This window comes from Alnus glutinosa, chromosome 11 (assembly GCF_958979055.1).
Source record: "Alnus glutinosa chromosome 11, dhAlnGlut1.1, whole genome shotgun sequence".
In the NCBI taxonomy this organism is placed as follows: Eukaryota; Viridiplantae; Streptophyta; class Magnoliopsida; order Fagales; family Betulaceae; genus Alnus; species Alnus glutinosa.
The window spans coordinates 6,917,235-6,932,701 of record NC_084896.1 but is presented as its reverse complement, the minus strand read 5'-3'; the positions used below and the strand labels follow the sequence as shown (position 1 = coordinate 6,932,701).

General features: G+C 33.9%; 2 long non-coding RNA genes across 4 annotated transcripts in view; one reads left to right on the top strand and one right to left on the bottom strand.

The window, feature by feature from the left end:
• The window catches only part of LOC133882629 (uncharacterized), a 60,461-nt gene that overhangs the window by 6,131 nt on the left and 38,863 nt on the right, over window positions 1-15,467 (bottom strand). The gene's annotated exons all lie outside the window — the stretch shown is intronic.
• On the top strand, window positions 8,083-10,523 carry LOC133880857 (uncharacterized). Of its 3 annotated transcripts, none has more exons than XR_009902445.1 (4): window positions 8,083-8,238; window positions 8,316-8,380; window positions 9,127-9,183; window positions 10,245-10,523. It is a non-coding gene; the product is annotated as an uncharacterized LOC133880857 (long non-coding RNA). The 3 variants fall into 3 exon arrangements; XR_009902444.1 differs by having other exon boundaries at window positions 10,204-10,523; XR_009902446.1 differs by having other exon boundaries at window positions 10,169-10,523.

Sequence of the window (15,467 nt, the reverse complement as noted above, 5' to 3'; positions counted from 1 at the left end):
CCAGTTTATCCGTTGGTCTCCTCAATTCACCGATGCCTTGGTACCTAAATCTCTAGTTTTTTTATTAACAGACTCATATCATACCACAGTATATTCATGCAAACAACACCATATACATAATTTCAACCAAAACATGATAAACATATTAAATGCCAAACATCACGCATATAATTAAATAAAACAGCAATCGCTACATTGCTAAAGACTAAAGCATACGTATCATCCGCAGTAAGTAAAAAATACTCACAGTAATTATTCTGGTTTCAGGAAAGCGTTCACAGATATAATCACTGCAATATATACATATATAATACAAGAAAATAGTGAATTAGTATAATTCAGTAAAAATGCATTTTAATCTTATTATAATTTCTAACCTTTAAACCTTAATATAATTTCCTATTTAAATATTATCTCCTATTTTCCCTTGAACATTACCACGACATATAAAATTGGTCCAATTACATTTTATTACTAATCTTTTATGCGGAATTTATTATGACATTTATTAAGATCCTTAAGCATAATATTTCTTTTTCCGTTTTTTATCTTTAATTAATATAATGTCATTTGGACATTATAATGGCATATAAAATTAATTAATTGTAATGCCACATATTTCATGCGGGCATTATTTAATGGGCTTTATGTTTCAAAATAAACATAATAACTTACCAAATATAAATAATGGGCTTTATGTTTCAAAACAAGTGAATAGAATAATAACCTTATTTTATTCTTATTAAATCGGGACAGAATAACGGCATTAGTATTAATAACGCCTAAAATATTTTAAAATATTTGGATGGTGTAACGATGCTTTTGTAAAATAATGACTATTTACTAGGGCATTATAACGGCGCATTTTTATATTTAATCATCCCACCTTGGAAAACCCTGTTTTAAAAAAGCAACATCACAAGAGTTAGATAACTTGATAACAAATAATCTTAAAATATTAAAACAAAGTGTATTTAAAATTTACCCAAAATATCCTTGGAATATTTTGTAAAACACACACATAGAGAGTGAGTGGTCCTTGATTCTTGAGTCCTATTTCTTTTTCTTTCTTTTCTTTGTTCTTTGTCTTTTCCCTTACATATATTTTTATATATAATATATATATATATATATATATATATATATATATATATATATATATATATATATATATATATATATATATATATATATATATATATATATATATATATATATATGTAAACCATCAGCCTTATCTTTTAGAAAAGAACTAAACCAAAAAGGGGAGCATAAATAACTAAGGAGAGATTGGATCCAAGGGTCAGGAATGCTACTTGGGCAGCAAGTTTGATCCATGCAAGCTTCTCAAAAAAATCTGCATCTTATCTATAACTAACTACTTAGTAGATTTCTATCTAAATTGAACTAAGTTTTGTTTCATTTTTAAAACCTATGGGCTGGGCTTACACATGAAGGCTGGGCTGGTTCTATGGGCTGAGCTAAGTTCATCTAGGAATAAAATGGGCCCACAAATTATATATATCTGAATTTTCTTTAAGGGCAGTATGTTTCACAGGTGTTTTTGTACTCTTAACAAAGATAAAAAAATTATAAAATGTGGAGGATAGCTAGAGGACTTCGAGATGAACGTTTTGACATTTGAATCGATCAAAACGAAGTTCGTTTGACCCTATTTTCGTTATTCCAAAGTTAAAGGTCTATTTGAACTTTTATTAAACTAAAACTATAAAGGTTCCTAAATAAATAAATATTTATTTTCATAAATATTCATTTTTATTCTTTTGCCTTATTATTAGGTCTTAATCATATTTTAATATATTTTATTTAATATCTTAAAATACGGGTATTACACCTAATCAGCTTTATCATTGGTATTCTAGTTATTGATGCCAGCAGCACTCATTTTCCTGATTCAATGGCACCTCCATCCAGGGAAGTTCTTATGTGATGCTTCAATCCCCATGTGGAGTTTGAATGGGAAGAAGGGAAAAACAGTATTCCCATCGGCCGGCTCCACTCTCCACAGCGACTACTGGCTAGGATTGTTCTGCAGAATATCTGACCTATCTCTCGTCACAGAGAGATCTCACTTAGCAGAGCCAGATTGATTTATGCCATCATCCAACGCATTCCATTCTGCATGTGCAAGCATATCGTGATAACCATGATAGAGATGCAGGAGGATAATCAGGTGGGCCTGCCCTTGGAGGACTTATCACAAATATCCTCAAGAAGAAGGTGACGAACATTCCTCCCAATGAGCCGAAAGATATTTTTGATGGAGCGTTTGGGAAACAGACAATCATGAAGTCCAATGCTCAGCTCCAGAGGTTCCAGGAACCTGATGAGCCAGTCCCACCAGCCCCAGCTACTCCTTCAGTTGCCTCTTCTTCACAGTCTGCGCCTCCTAGTGATGCAATTCTAGGTGCACTGACCCATATTACAGAGAGGCTGCAGTCCATGGACACTCATTGGAGTGAGCAGTTCTAGACTATGGACATTAAGATGACTGAGGGGTTTCAATCCATGGATAACCAGTTCCAAGTGTTGGAAGCTGAGGTGGAGCAAATCTAAATCAATGTACGGAACACTATCCGTCACCTGATGCCAGAGGATCAGCGAGATCAAGTGCCATGATGACATTTTGTTGTTGTTTATTTCGATAAACAATTTTAATTTCTAGGTTACATTTGCTAAACACTGCTACATTCATATCCTTTTAGACTGGAATAATTTTATCTATAGTTTTTAGTACTCTGTTTACCCTTTGTCATTTTGAGACAAAAAAAATGGGAGTATTTTTACTTTTGGGTCAGTTATTTGTTTTTGTCCCAGAATGGCCAAAGAGAGAATTTGTTGGTTTATTTTTATTGGCTGCATTATGTTGACAAAAACACTGCCATATCTGGGACACCATATTTCTAGTAGATTTATCGCAGAATATTTATTCCATAATGGAAATAGCTGAACAAGGCAAGATTTGCATTGAATATCAATAAGAAGGGAAGGTTCTGGGGAAGGAAATACTCTGAAGATTTTACAGCTCACCAAAGTCGGTTTTCCTTACATACCGTCTAGACTGCCAAAAGCAGCGCCTGAACGCAAGTCACAGAAAGTCAGTGTTCGATTCTTGTCCGAACGGTCCATCGAACATGAACCACTGAGAGCTCCTGTTAGCTACATGTTTGGACGGCCCAGCGGACGCGAATCACTGAGAAAACCTACTTGCAAAGATGTTCTAATGCAAAAAAGTGAAGATTACGGACGGAGAAGCTTTTCCCTGCAATCGTCCGAATGCTAGGTCCAATCTTCTGGACTCCCTTAAGTAAAACATAGGGTTTGCTGTTGCCCGTTCGGACGCGCGATGACTTGTCTAGTCGCCGTCTATGGAAATTCGAATTTGAGTAGAATTAGGTTTTCAGAAGCCTAATTAAAGGGACTTGTAGGTTGTGTTTATGTATGAATTCTGAATAGAATTCCTGTGTACTAAGCGAATAGAGTTTAGACAGAAATTGTTTTATCTACTATTTCTCTTATAGTTTTTGTATTGTAATCGTTAATTTGAAGCCTAACTAAAGAGGATCTCTAGTTAAAGGGATCAATTGAAGAACTCTTCAGAAGGGTCTGGTAGAGAGGCATTCAAGTATAGGTAATTATTAGAGTTCAAGATATGACTGCTGCAAAGGTATTGTGAGTACGACTATCTTGTAACTAACTATTTATTCTATTAGTTGATTTCTTGGGTTTGGCTACTGCGGAATGGTTTTTCTCTTTGGTGCAAAGAATTTCCACTTCGTAACCAAATATTTGTGTCTATCTCTTTATTGCTTTATATATTTGGTTGCATGCTTGATTGCGGTAATTAAAGAGTCTTTATTATTTTTCATGTACATACCAGCTTCGGTAGAAGTGTTAACTACAACACGAAAGTCTTGCAGAGGAGCAGGGTCAAAGGTAGAGGCAAGGGAGCATGCCAAAGCCATGAGTACCAAAGCTACGAGATAATTAGGAACGCCTTTCATCGTTACAAGCAGAGACGGAGGAAGGGGGGGCCAGTAGAGGCCATGGCCCCCCCTCAATTTCTTGAAAAAATAAAATAAAATTATTTAGAACGGAAATAAAGAACAAGAGTTCCTCAAATAGACTAGTTTCTGGTTATTGTGGATAGAGGACAAAGAAATGAAAGCAGGTTAAGCGTTAACGGTTGAAACTTGAAAATGTGTGGAATTAGAGCTTGCTTGGAAGCGAAAAGAACTGAAACTTGTGAGGGAATTTGGCGAAAGGGTTTGAGTTTGATTTCACATTCTTGGTGGAGTGAAGGAAGAGAGAAGGAATCGGGAGGAGAAGACAAATCCCTGGGAAACCCAAATCCGAGGCAAGTGGTGGGGTGTTCGTTTGGAAAGGAGCAAAATGTGTGTGTTTGTATTTGGGAAAGTGTGACTGTGTGAGTATAAGTTGGAGAAGGAAAAGGACAAGAAAGAAGAACATTGTTCTATTTTGGAGTGGAAATCTCGTACTTTTTTGTTTGGAGGGTCGCCTCGACTAGCCCGGGTCGGAAAATTTTTCCTCATTTTGTTTATTAAATTAACTTGTCTTTTTAGAATACATAATTTTTTCGTGTATTTTTTTTTAAGAGTAGGTGACATTTGTCTTTAGGGAATGCGATTCTTTTGTGTATTTTTAATAGCATTAATAAAATTTAAGAAAAAAAAAATAAAAAAAATTTGGGTTTTTCATATGATTAAAGGACTCATGATACTTTTAGAGACAAAATTTGTAGAATTTCTACAATTCAATTCGTAAGAAATTTATTTCATTTTCAAAATACATATGAAAATCAAGTATTGCAAAGCAGGGACAAAACCTTTTTTTTTTTTTTTTTTTTTTTTTTTTTTTTTTTTTTATAGTAGTCATTCGATCTGCCATTATCTTCTCGTGATATTTTTTATTTTTCAAAATTGAATTAATGCTAATTTTATTTTTATATATTTATTTCATCTTCAATTTTAAAATATTTTTTATTCTTGCTTTGACCTTTACCCATATTTTAATATATTTATATTTCATGTCTTGATGGCTTTGATCCTGCTCAAAATATTTTCTGACTCTGTCCCTAACTACAAGCTTCTGTTTTCGCTGAATTCTTGGTTATATGAGGAGCGAGAGATGCTGCGTGGGAACATGTCTATTTATAGCGGTGAGTCTGTGAACTGGTGTATGTTTTTCACCAGATGAAGCCTGTTAGACTTGGTAAATGTGGATTTTTTATTTAGTGGGGTGAACCGGCCGTTTTTTAACCACTTAATATGCACATATTAAAAATGCAGCCAAATCCAACCACTTCAATTAATGGAATGGGATTTGATTCTTGTACAACACCAATACAACAACTGCACAACAACCCCTCACATGAGGGTGGGCTCCAGTATGTAGGACCCTCCCTCATGTGAAGGATTGTTGTACAGTTGTTATATTGGTGTTGTAAATCTAACATTTTCCTAATGGAATAGTACTGCAATTCTAACGTTGCTTTGTCCGATCCGCAAAAACCTTAAAGTCATATTATATCATGGCTGAAGCTCCTCGCCTATGTATAGTTGACCCTGTCCTAACCAGCGAAATCTGTGCCCTTTAAAATATTAAGTCAAATGATTTGATCTTATCTTCTTTTGCTCTGCTAGAAAAAGCTTTCCTGGATAACATGTAATTCTCAAAGGCATTTGGTATATTCTGGTCTACTCCTTTTTGTTTTTTCCTTTTCCAATTATGGTTTATCCGGATTTTAAAGGTTTGCAGGTATTTGGGGGAAATAAATTCATGCAATTTAATGTTTCTGGTGCATTTCGTTTACAATATGGTTTTGTTTTATAATTCCTTAAAAGGAAAGCCGCAACTAAGATACAATAATGGACTTCATGTAGAACATTTTAAAAGAAATTGCAAAATCTCCTTTCTCTCTTGATTATCTCTAAGTCATAAGGAAGTGAACATTTTAAAAGATTGGTTTTGTTTTATCAATCTACTTCTTGATATAGTGACCACACACTTCACCAAAGAGAGAATTAAGCTGCATGCAAGGAAGAAAAGAGGTTAGGGGAATTTGTCGGGCCTGGAGCAGCCGTGACGACTCCGACACTCAAATGACTTGGTGTATATGGAGGGGAAATTTTAGCATAGTCTTCCTAAGGCAAAGTGGGCATACGTGAGTGAATAGTACCCTTTCTTTCTTTATATAGGCAATTGATCTATCCTTTATTTTCAAGGGTTAAGGGATTCCTGGAAATAAGTTGTTATTCACTTGAAGATTCCCTCCTATTTCTGTTAGAAAGTGGCGCGTGGCGTGGACAGTCAGTTAGTTGATCTGGTAGAGTGAAGAATCAATTGTTGGGCTTTGCAACTTGGCAAGGGTGCACTCAAATCCTTCTTGGTTATTTGGGTTGTGGCCAGCGGACCTTTTAGGCTCTTCCGTAGGTGGCCACTATAAATAGAGCTTTACATGTGATTTGAATAATTTCAAATACAAACATATTCCTTAAATTAGGGTTAACAAATCCCTTAATATATAGGAATCAAATCATCTAAATCTCTTGATTCAGGAAATACAAATCAATATTTATCACAAAAAATTTCTATCATTTAACATGTCCTTGCAAGATGAACGGTCCATTAGCAATCGTTGATGACGCATGACATAATTAAAATTATTCTAACAGCATATGATAGCAGCAGAAACTATAAATTGAAGATAGAAAGGGAAATTTAAGAAAAGATAACATAACAAATAGGGAAGAGATAACTCATAATTGCCCCAAATAAGCAAATAGAGAAATAATTCTAAAAGACTTCAAATTTAATTAATACTTCAAAACTTTATTGACAAAATAATACAGACTTGCCTTTATATAGGCAAAGTTTGAGTTTTTTCTAAGTAGAGTACTTGGAGGAAAAGAAAGAAATAAAAATAAAAAAACATAACCGTAAACTTTGAGACAAAGTAAAATTCTTATACAGAAAGTAAAATATATTATTCTAAAAATAATTTTCAAATATATTATACGAGTCTTTCGATTATCGGGCTGATCTTATTCAAGAAATAATATTCAAATCTTATTCCTGATTTTTTCCTGCATCAGTCTCACCGGGTTGAAAAAAATTCATCCTTGTAACGTCTCGCCTTTTACAAAAAGGCGTAAGTGAAAATTTCGATTTTCACGTGACATTACGATATCATCAAAGTTATAAATTGGCAGCGGAATATATATATTTTTTTAATGATAACACATCAGAGCTTCTAATAAAAACACTTCAAAATATATAGAAAGAGTGTAATTAAAAAATTACACATAAAATAGTATTTATGCCACATATAGCACAGTTAATTTACAATCAAAATACTCATTGTATCATTATTACAAATCAATAAATATAAATATCGTTTTCTGAATATTATAATAATGGACTAAACATAGTAGTCCACAAAAATGGGAGGCATTCTAGCCTCAGATACTACCATTAAGATCACCTAAGGGTCTGGACAATGTTGATACTCATCTTCCTCATAACCTGTATTAATATATATTACAAAGAGAAACAATAATACCAAAATACCTAGTGAGTCCATTGCCTTTAATAATATGATGATTACTGATTTATTTAACAATATATTATGCAATGATATGATGTAATGACAGTTTGATATGTAGTCTTAATTATTTTCTTCTGCACTCCTCTCATACCAGAGCCATTAAATTCTTGTTCGTTTAAGCGGCTAATTATTGGAGCACAGATTCCCTTACCATGTTTTCTTAGCTTTTTCGTACTAGTAGTCAAAGTACATGTAGGTGTGAAATCAAAAGCGAAGAAAAGTCAAATGAAGAAAAAATAAAAATAAGGAAAAGACACATGCTTGGCTATTAAAAATGAGGGCCGAATGGCCATTTGACAAAAATGGCCTAACGGCCATTATGGAATAAGAAAGAAAATGAAAGGCCACATGGCCCTTCACAAAATCCACTGGCCGAATGGCCTTTCTAATATAACTGACGGCGTCAGTTTTAAAAGGCTCCGGGGAGTGTTTTTTTTTTAAGAGTTCAAGAAATTGTGAGTTTTTCCCACTTCTCTGAAGGTTTTTTATGGAAAAATTTTGATCCAAGAAAATCCAACCGTTCAAATTCAAATTCAATTTTGGAAACGTGATCTACAAAGCCCGATCTACGTTTCTATAGATTAGTTGAGGTAAAACGTTAAACTCTTGTCATTTGGGATTTTAGGTTAAATATTAAATTTAAAGTTTAATTTTGTTAATCCTTTAGGATTTGCACGGTTTGGAGCTTCCTAAACACTTCCCTAGTGTTGGATTTAGTTTGGGCAAGTTTTGGTAAGTTTTTCTCAAACCCTAACTTTTTGGTATTTAATTTTAGTGGTATTTTCATGTGATTAACCCAGCCTTAGTAAATGCTATTGGGTTAATAATATTATGATTTGAGTAATGTTTTGTAATTATGAGTTAAAGTTTGAAAACCCTAATTTGATAGGTTAAATTAATTTAGGGTTTTTAAGTGTTTAAAACCTAGATTGTTAATTTGTGGATTAATTGTGGTTATAGTGGTGATTAATCCCAAATTAGCTATGGGTTTTGTAAAAATAAGTATTTATGGGTTATGTTCCAATGTTATTAAAAATAAATAATTATGGGTATTTAGTTTAAATAGTATTTGCGAGGTTAACCTTAAGACTTTTTTATGGATTAATGTTATTTTAAATGTATTAATAAATTATGTTAATAAGTTAATAATTATTGTAAAAGATTAATGAAAATAATTTTAGGGTTAATAATATTGAGAAAATAGTACTGGAAATAATTTATAAATTAGTGAATATAATTTGGGATTAATATTTGATGTTATAGGTAATTATTTTAGATGGTGATTTTAATGTGTATCCCCAAGTAAATACTTTGGGTTAGTGTTAATTGAGTTTAGTTAGTGTCTAGATTTATGGGTGTGTAATTGGGACCCTTAAAATATTATGGGTTTTCCAAGGGTTAGCTCTTGAGCAATTTAAGAGCTAAATATCGATCTAATGTTAGAAATGTCAAATAATGTGCAATGTATATTTTCATAGTTACGCATTGCAAGGTGGTGTCTAGGAGACCTAGTGCTTAATATCTGCGCAGCCAAGGTGAGAATTCTACTCACTGAGAAAAATTACTTTTTATGTATTTTATAGGAAAGCAAATATTGTGTTTTTCATATCGAACCAACAATATGTTAATTCTATGTTTTAAGTAGTTTTAATTATGCTGAAATATGATAATAATGTTTATGTGATTTAAGATGATTTGAGATATGAGTATGAAATATGTTTGGTGTTTTGAGATCTGATTTAAAGTGTTTTATTGCCTGCTGCGGTTGGAATTTTAAGCTATGTTTTGATGCCTGCTGCGGTTGGAAATTTAAGTTACGCAAATTGTTTGAGAAAATGACATGTTGAACTTTTTATGTTTTATGAATAAAGCATGTGTTAAAGTCATGTCCATAAATTTAAATGTAAAGTATTCGTGCATGAGCATTGAGCACGAAACAAACAAGACCGGGGTTAAATTCCCTTGGCACACGAACAAGGCCGGGTTCAATTCCCTTGGCACACGAACAAGACCGGGGTTCAATTCCCTTGGCAAACGCAAAATGACAAATAGAACAAGAAACACAAATAAGCACGATGAATGACAAGCATGCATATCATTTGTTTTATGATAATTGAATTGTTTTCACGTTATGATATATAGTAGTTTTATGCTAGACATATTAGTATGCATAAGAGTCTTAATGGGAAAGAACTTATGTACATTTCTATCGGATGGTTGCATGATTTAAATGCCATTGTTTTCTAAGTCTCATTGAATCAAAAGTAATATAGTAGATGAGGATGTATGTAATTGTTTCCAACAATGAAACTTCTACATATAAGTTCAACTGCGTAATATGTTTTAAATGTTTTTTATTAGTTGGTATTTGCTATATCAGCTATGGGGGCTTTCAAACAAAAGTTTATAAAATTAGTTGTTACAGTGTATGCATGACTAAAAAAAAGGAAAAGTCGATTCTTTGTGAAAACTCAGTGATTAGTATACCTCTGAGGTCTTAGTGTATTTATTTATGCTAAGACGGTGGGCTCATAATTCCACCTGTGCGGATGCAGCAACCCCCGCAATCATGCAGACATTGATACTTTGGCTGCAGGTTCTGCGGATATAGATATTGACTCGTCCACCTAGCGTATATGATGCTATGATTGGAGTACATTGCGACAGTCATAAGTCACAGACTCATGGATAGTCTACATTTGAGTATTTTAATTATGGCTCGTGTCCTACGTGGCATATGTATTTGTTCAGCCTGTGTTTTACTATGTAATTATTGTAATGTGTTTTATAAGCCTTAAATAGATAGACTTGTAAATGACTCTTGTTGTAGTAAACTGTTATGTATTAGATGTGTTTCCGCTTATGATATGTGTTCCACTGCACATTGATTATTATATTCCATTGTTAGATGTAACTCTGAATATCAGGTACACGTTATGGAACGTGTACGTTATGTTGGCTGAGCGACACGTGGTCGTGCCACTGTGAAGATCCATTTGTATATTTTCAAAAAAAAAAAAAAAAAAACGGGTTGTCACAACCAAGTACATTTACCATCCCGACAGTCAATTAAGTAGCCATAACTTGCATAGCACATTCACTATCCCAAAAGTCAACTTGTACTTATTATTGTTTTTTGTACAGGCAGTATGCCTGCCCATTGGTCATCCCAACAACCAACTTGTTATTAACCCTCCATCAGAATTATTAACAGTATGCAATATACTATTCCTATGCATATACTTAAATAAAGCAAAAATCACAACATTATAGAAAACAACCACGTATGATTCTCAGTGAGTAAGAATACTCACAATTTTCTGCTACAAAGAAAGATCCACAGAAAAGATGATTGCATAGTTATATACATGTGATTAGTATAAAATACTAAGAACCTATTTAACACTTTTATCACTTTCGACTTCTAAACCACTTAACCCGATTTCTTATATTGCTCAGATATTATAAATGTATATAAAATAGGTTAATTAGATTACCATATATTTCGTGTGAGCATTATTTCGGCATTTATTAATTAATGACTAAAATACTCTTTAATTAAAATGGACATTACTACAACATTAGTATTAAAAGCTTATATATATATATATATTTATCAAATAAACATAATAACTCCATTAATATAAATAGTGGATTTTATATTTTAAAATAACTAGATAGCACAATGGCATAAAAATAAATAATCTTTATTTTAATCTTATAAAATTTGGGTGGAATAACGGCATTAGTGTTACTAATGCCAACACTAATGCCTAAAAAAATACTTTTAGAATTTTAGGCAGCGTAACGACATTTTTATAAAACATTACTTTTTATTCGGGCATTACAATAATGTGTTTATTACTTAAATATACCACTTGAAATGCCCTGTTAAAATACAACTTAAAACATTAGATACTTAAAAACTATAAAATGAATAAAACCAAAGCTTTAATAAAAATACCTAAAATGATATTTTAAAATACATAGACAGACTATACTGAAGAAACAGGAGTAATACACAACACACAAAGCAGAAAAACACCCAAAAACAAGCCGCCGACAGTGGAGACAGGGCTGACTTCATCGGAGACAGCGGTGCGTGGAGGACACACGTTGTCACTGGTAGCACTCAGCCGCAGATTGGACACCGTAGACCCCATCCACCACCGTGCATGGCCAGAAAAGGTGGAGCGTGGCCGTCATGCGTGCCAAAGAGCAAAAGGATCTTTGACGAGTGAAGACCACGCGCCAAGCTCCGACAATCGACGTGACTTGTGCTTCCGGCAGCAGGTGCGAATGATGACGGGGAACGTGGCTAGGTGACGCGTGTCTAGCAAAAGTTGGCGGACGTGTGTAGATCTGGCTTCAAAAATCTGAAGAAAAAACAATGAGAAAATCAGCAAAAGCACTCCGATGATGACAAGAAAAGCCGGCCACTCCCTCCAAACTGAGCTTCTTGAGTTGAGCCTTCCTGCCTGAACCAAAAGAAAGATAACACAAAAAAAACAAAGACACAAACCACCATAGACCAAAAGGTTAGGGGAAGATCAACCACCACCGGATCTACCGAGGGGAACAAAAGCTCTATAGCCCTAATGGCTGAGAGAAAACTAACCACCACTGGTTAACACTAGGGGAGGGAGGCATGGCATGCCTCCTCGACAAAGCAAAACTCTCTAGAAGACTCTCTCTCTCTGGGAAACTCTTTTGGGGATCTAGCTAGTAGAAACTAGTTGTCTTTACAAATATCATTTGTTGAAAGGTGTAAATCATGCAAATTGAGTTTCTACAAGTATGGAGTATATGGGAAGTAATGTAGAGTCAATGTTAAGGTCGCTTCTCATACGAGCAAGGGAGCAAGCTACTATATTCTTTTAGATTTTTTGAGGACCAATGGCGGTATCCTAAAATGGAGGAGCGTATTATTTTATCTCTTTTCTGGATGGTTTTTCAAAAAAAAAAAAATGTCTTGATTTATTATATGAAGCATATATAAGTGAAAGGTTTTCACCATCTTTAAGGCCGGCCTGAATATAGATTGGACTATAGGGACATTGAACTTTTAAGGGCTATGTTTGTTAAGTTTCTCAAAAATGATTTTTTGTTTTCAAATACAAAAATACACTTTTTTCAAAAACATTTAACAAACATTTCACTTTCGAAAACTCAAAATACAAAATAATTTTCAAAACACAAAACGCTTGTTAAAAAATAAAACACAACTCACGTTTTAGAAACTTCCAACTCCTTAATTATAATAATATTTTAAGAAAACATGTGCTTATTTTTTCTTTTACAAAAGTAAAAAATAAAATTAAAAATTTAGAAAGGTGGTCTCATGGTCACCCACAATGGAGGAGAAGGGTTGCCACATGCCACCTCTAACTTCGTGGGAGGTGGCCGCACAGCCACAACAAGAAGACAAGGGTGGCTGCGTGTCCTTTCTTTTATTTCTTAGTTTTTTTTTTTTTTTTTAGTAAGAATAATGGGTGCCTTTAATGTCCACATCCAAATAGAGAGAGATCGAGAGTACCTGGAGTAGCTTCAAATGGAAACGGCTTGGAGGTGGTGTACGGGTTCAAGGTGGGTGACAACATCGACGAGGGTGGCACTATTGAAGGGGCTTTGGTGCTTCGAGAAGAGAGAGAGAGAGACTGATGGTCTGTTTGGATAGCGAGAAGAACTTATTCTTTTTGGGTTTTTATTCAAAACCCAAAAACCCGCATTCAACCAGCAATAAACCCGAATAGAAACCCGAATTCCATTACTTTCCAAACGTTCAACTCGAATTTCGACGCCATAAATACCACGAAAAACAAATAGCCTTTGGATGCGTCAGACGTCAAATGTTCAGCTTTTTCCAGCCCGATGCGTCATACGTCATTATGCTTTTATTAGTTCACCGTGTAAAACTTGTACACCATATTCATAGTTTCACTTAATATTAGCCTTTGGATGCGTAAATTGTAGACAATTTTTCATCTGAGCCGTCCAATGGATTCAAACATCGTCCATGTGCCCACACCCTATAACTCCCCATTTCAAAGGGCAACGTGTATACATTTATCTTCAGCTTTTTTACCCCCGATGCATAAGATATTATGGCTTGGATTAGTTCACGATAGGCCACACTTTTTAGCTAACTTCTCAACCGTTAGATCAATCTTGGATTTCCATAGCCCATTCATACTTTTTTTTGTGTAATACCCGTGCATTACACTCGAACCTGATGCATTCATATTGTCTTCCCAAAAACAATTTCCCTCATTTAACTCCTACAGACCTACACCGTGCAAGGACGACTCTCCTCAACAAGCCATTGCCAGGTACCAGCGTGTCAAGTTCTTTCCAGGCATCCATCACCTCCTTACGGCCGTTTTCTTCACAAAGCGCAATATTTTGCATATCTTCCCCATCAGATCTTGAACAAGAGTTTGATTAGTATGTATTTTTTTTTAAGTTTTTTTCTTCAATGGTTTTTACTTCTTATTACTGACCTCAACCTACCGTTTTTGGGGCAGTGTGTTCTGAGTATCCTGAGGCTGATTTGAGGCTGACTTGTGGCTGATTTGAGGCCTCGCACAGTGCCATCTTATGCCTATAACTTCGAGCATTGGAAAGGCATAACTCATCCATGACATCGGAGAGTGCTCTTCACTCGGAATCACCTTCTTCATCCAGTGGTTCCAACTCTTCGTGGTACCTAGTTCCCCGGTGAAGCCAGTCCACGTGGTCAGTCCGAGAACACGATCTTGGAGGGTTAGTTTTATAAATTTGAGATTAGTATGTTGTTCCTTTTTTTTTTATTAGTCGTTTGTAATGTTGCCCAAGAACACTGCCAATGGGTTTTAACGGACTGTTATTGGGTTTTTATTATCATGGTCTATTTAATTCCTTTACAATTATTTCCGTTTGAATACAATGTATGTATTTATCTTGAGCTCATTTTCGTCGAGTTGTTCCCGCAGATCTTTCTGTGGTATTGTCTTTTTTCTTTAAGTATTTTTTTTTTTTCAGCTAATAATAAATTTGTTGGTTTTGCAAAATAATTTTTATTTATCAATTTTTAATGGAAGAAAGAATTGGATCAATTTATTAATAACAAATATTTCACATGAAGATGAAAAACGGGAACGGGAAAAAATTTGCTCTTTTTTTAGGTTTTGGAAATGCAACAACAATCTGCCCAAAATTGTTTTACAAAATTTTGTAATTTTATTCAAAAACAATACTGGTTTTCTATTAAATCTGAAAAATATATAATGTATTATACTATTAAATGTAGAATATGAAACTAGTTTTTGAATGAAAAAAAAAAAAAAAAAAATTCAGAAGTCAATCCCATGTATTTTCATCTTCGTGGAGAGTAGAATACCACGTGTCATTAGTATGTAGCAGATAATAAACTGGCATAGTTATTATAATTTAAAATAGAAGCAATATATTTATTTTGGATCACATTAGAGACATGCTTTATAAATATACTTTTTTTTCAATTTTATTATATTATGAAAATAAGCTTTACCCGGATGACGAATAATTTTCATTAATTTTATTAGCTTGCTAGAATAGTTTTTTGACACTAGTTATATTTATTGGTCAAAACTGATCAAACAAATGGAATATACATACTATAATTTGTCCAATTCAAATAGATTTATGTACTGGTATATTCTTCGTCCAATTTTGCACTTTCAAATAAGCATTTCATACCTCCAATTTTAAAATGCGGTTTCGTACGTTTTCAAATCAAATGGCTTTAGGCAAATGCAATTTCCTAGCGATGTGTCTTTTTTTTCTAAATAAAAATTATTTT